The sequence below is a fragment of the Pteropus vampyrus genome, unplaced genomic scaffold, assembly GCF_000151845.1.
Source record: "Pteropus vampyrus isolate Shadow unplaced genomic scaffold, Pvam_2.0 Scaffold355, whole genome shotgun sequence".
Taxonomy (NCBI): domain Eukaryota; kingdom Metazoa; phylum Chordata; class Mammalia; order Chiroptera; family Pteropodidae; genus Pteropus; species Pteropus vampyrus.
In genome coordinates this window covers 66,576-71,057 of record NW_011889136.1, presented here as the reverse complement: position 1 = coordinate 71,057, position 4,482 = coordinate 66,576, and the positions used below count along the sequence as shown (strand labels likewise).

At 53.1% G+C, this 4,482-nt stretch overlaps 1 protein-coding gene across 1 annotated transcript in view; it reads right to left on the bottom strand.

The window, feature by feature from the left end:
• LOC111731221 (OTU domain-containing protein 7A-like) overlaps positions 1-4,482 on the bottom strand; it is a 68,011-nt gene that overhangs the window by 40,969 nt on the left and 22,560 nt on the right. The window lies entirely within an intron of this gene.

Here is a 4,482-nt window from a genome sequence, read left to right as displayed (position 1 = left end):
CGCACCTCACACGACACATGCGCACACATGGCATGCACAACACACACGAGACATACACCATGCATGACCCACTTGCACACGTGCACATGCCACACATGCCACACACCACACGCATGTGCACTGCACCATATGTGACACGTGGCGCACATGTACACACACCACACATGGCACACATACGCATGCACACGGGCACGCAGCACACACATGTACACACGCCTTCACCCGCACACCCGACTCCCGCCAACCAGCCCTTCTGTCTGGGGGGGGTCTCTCCCTGCAGGCCCCCAGCTGCTGGGCTAACATCCCCAGAACTTGTCGCGTGTCGCTTTGCGTCGTGAGCCCGCCCACGAGCACACGACGGCAGTGCTGGACACGGCGTCCTGCGGTCTCAGTGTCACGGACGCGGTCGGGCAGCCCCGCCCCCTCCGGACGCCCCGCCCCTCCGGACGCCCCGCCCCTCTGGATGCCCCGCCCCTCCGGACGCCCCGCCCCCTCCAGACGCCGGCTCACGGGCGCCGGTCCAGCTTCTGCGCCTTTGCGTCCGGGTCGCGAGGAGACGCGTGGACTTTAGGGTCACTCGTTTCACTAAAGTTACTCTGCGCCCACGTCCCACCCGAAGCTACCAAAACACAGACACCATCGCATCCGCTTCTCCCCCGTCTGAGTTTTCCACGGAGAGGCCGCGTGGCTTCAGCGCCAGCACGCTGCTTGCTGGGCATGCTCACGGGGAGCAGGGGGTTGCCCCTCTCCGGCCGCTAAGAGCCACCTGTTTTGTAAGCCACACCTTCAGTAGCCAGCAGTGACCGGGACACGAGAGTTCTTAAGTATATGAGTTTTCTTTTTCTAAGGTCCATATTTGTAATAATGGAGAATTCTTTTAGTGAGGCGGTTGTCCTTTTATTTTTATTTTAAAATAAAATAAAAAAAATTCAAACGAGTGCTGGAATGAGCATTGTCCCCCCATCCCGGGCTTATCGGTCAGCACCTGTGGGCCCACTGTGTTCATGGTGTGATGTGAATACTAAATATGTGAAGTCTGAAGGAAAAAGCCTTTCTGAGCTAAATGCAAATTATGTTAACGATCATACCGTAGAAATATCTGCTCTTAGTTCTAACTTTCTCCACCTCCAGCTCCATTAACGAGCAGGTGTGACATCTCCGTCCGTCTCTCTGTGTGTGTCTCTCTCACACACCCACAGGCTGATTGTTTAAACATGGACTTAGCGATCCTTCTTTTGGAAGATCCATAGCATCCTCCCGGGCCCTGCCCCGCCCAGGCCAGCCGGTCTCAGAGACACTGATGACCCAGCCACGAGCGGGCCTCTGCCATGCACGCCGACAAGTCTGGGCCCGCGCTCCGAGCCGCCGTCTCTGTCTGCTCCTTACACTCCGCTCGCAGTGACCCTGCCCTCGTCACCCGTGGCCAGGTCCCAGACACCCCAGAGAGCCACTGATTATTCTAACCGTCTAGCCCTAAGGCGGCCTTCCCCAAGAACCGCAGCGAAGGCTCGTGCCCATGTCTCCTCTCTGTCCCCCGTGACCGCTGACCCGCGTGGCCCTGCACAGCGTGCTGCGCCTCCCGTTTCTAGGGAACTGTGAGCAGAAAAACGTCTTCGCGACAGTCATTTCTGTGTCTGAGAATCTTACACCTCTGATTAAACACATCCCGGGTATGTGTTAAAACAGGTGGACAAATCTTCTCTTAAAGAGACAGATGTTCGTATGTTAGGCTCTGCGGGCCATGCGAGCTCAGTCAGAACCACTCAAGCCTGTCTCTGCGGCACTAACGCAGCCACCGGCAATGCACGAATGATGGGTGTGAGGGGTGCCAATAAAACTTTATTTAAAAGATAGGCAATGGCCAGATTTGGCCTCTGGGCCATTGCTGGCTGACCCCTGATTCAGAATACGGAGAGCTCTATTTTCCATCAGTGTGCTTTGATTTCAGGAAGAACTCAATTAATTAAAAGAGATACATATCTAATTCAGGAACTACGGTGTCAATTTTACTGAAAAGACATGTGATCGTTCGCAGGCTCGGTGAATGCAGTTTCGCTATGACAGACTTCTGCTTTGTTCCCTAGATAAAATCCGAAACGGTCATGCAGCGGCCACAGTTGTTAGGCCTTGGCCGGCCGAGCTCCCTGGAAGGAGGAGATCTTTCCAGCGCCCTCGGTGGGAAGGGAAGGGAAGGCTAGGCTGGCTCTTCTACTGCCAGGAAGGAAGAGAAGGAGGTGCCATGTTGTCACCTGTCTGGATGGCCACTGCGTGCGAGAGGCCAGGAGCCTCACCTGCATGGCGCTGACCGACACGCGGTCCCGGAGGATTGGGGGTCGTCTCCCCCAGAGTCAGAGCTAACGGCGGAGATCGGGGAGACCTCAAGAGCAATCGGTACAACATGGACGTGGCAGTGACCGAGCCTCGGGTCCTCCCGACCGGACCTGCCCTGGAGGTCCTCAGGGGCGTGTCACGGGCTGGGGAGGGTGTTTGGGCCATGCTAGCCCTCTCCCGGGCCAGCCCGGGGCAGGTGGCACCCTGTACTGTCACGGCCACGCCACGGGCGAGCAACAGCTGGGGGAAGGTCAGGGCCACGCTGGAGCCCAGCCGGACTGGGCCCCAACAACGGGGACGGGTGGGGACAGGTGGCTGGCCAGCCCTGCGCCTTCCTGCCTCTCCCCAACACGCCCTGTGAGCCTGGCGGTGACCTCAGAGGGTGACAGCCCAGAAATGAGCAATCACTAGAACACGTGCTGGGGAGTCTCTAAGGGGCAAAGCCGGGCACGAGGTCGGGGGCACGCGGGCACGACTTTGAGCCCAGACCGAAGCGTTCAAGGCTCTCCGCCTTGAGGGCGCTTCCCCCCGCGCTCCTTTTGGGAGGAGCACAAACCGGCGTGTGACTCCGTCCCTCCCCCAGGCACACGCCGAGCCCCGATGGCTGGGACACGCTCGCGGGGCCGTTTAGAGGAACCTCCGAGGCGCACGAGCCCATAAAGAACCCACCAGAAGCAGCAGCGTGCACCGGCCGGCGGGGACGAGCATCAACAAAACGTTCGAAGAGAGAAAGACACGATCAGAAAACGACATAGTCACAGCGACGCCGAGCTCATTCGGAATGAAAAATGCGAATGCCACGCACAGGATGGATTCGAGTGAAGCGTGAATCAGGATGCTGGGAGGTCGGGTCACAGAAACCTCTCAGGAGATGTGAAAATCAGAGGCAAGGACAACTGGGGGTGGCCTCGAAGCATCCGGGGAACGGGATTTGGCTCTGGAAATCCTATTCCGCTCAAGGAAAAGGCCAGCGTCCCGCGCGAACAGCTTTGAGAGCCCGCGGCTTCGGGAGATGGACCGGGCGCAGCGCTCGTAGAAAAATAGTCTTTTAGCAAAAGTGTGCGCGAAGAAGTTAATTGTTGTCTAGACAAGTAACGGAAAGACCCTAACTGTGATTGATGGCGAGCTGAGACCAGAAGAGAAAACATGAGATCGTACTAAGATCCACGTTTTTGTTTTTTTTTTCCAGGGTGATATATAGTTGCTATTAAGTTTTTTTAAAATAATAGGAAGAAAACCTAAATGTAGGTTTTAATAGCCTATGGGGAACTATAACATGAGTAAAAGTAGAATGTGTCACTTTCAAACCAGTGGGACAATTTAATTAGAAAATAGAGAAAAATACATTAAAAGAAGCACGGCAAATACAACACAAAACATAAAGAAAAACGGACATAACAATAATTATAATAAAATAAGTGGATTAAATTCACCGATTGAAAGAAAGAGACCCTTGGATTACATCATAAAATCATATCTGATGATAAATCCCTTACAAGAATCCCATTTGCCATAAAAGGGTAAGAAAAGGTTGAAAATAACAGCTGAAAATAAATAGTACTCCGGGCAAAAATGAACCAGCAGAAAGGCAGGTAGGGGTATCATGTCAGCTAAAACAGATTTAAGGATAAAAACCATTATATGGGACAAAGGGATATTCTAGCCATTTGTTTACAAACAAAACCAAACACCAGGGCAGGATGATCGAACCAATGCCTTGAAAATACAGCCTCAAAACACAGTGGGAAGGACGAGGCCAGGAGCAGAAACAGATCGGACACTTTAAAATGTCCGACGCGGTGGTGGCCTTTCTAGACAATAGAATAAGGAGGGAAGAATAATTCAAGGTACAGGTCCCATCACAGCTCGTCGCAGGGCCGAGTGAGCGGAAACACTGCCCAAACTTCATTTGTGGACAGTTCGGATGGGTCGATCGAATGTGACGAGAGGGATGGAGTTCACCGTGTAAATATTAAGAATGTCAAATTATTTCGGGTGCTGGGATGGCATGTTTAGAAAAACCTGAGTGATCAGAATGAATAATTAGTATCAATAAGAGAATTAGAAATGTGTATTAATAAAAGAATGTACGTAAAGACCGGATAAAAGATAAATATGCAAAAAATAAGCCACTTTCCCTCTGTGTCTCGA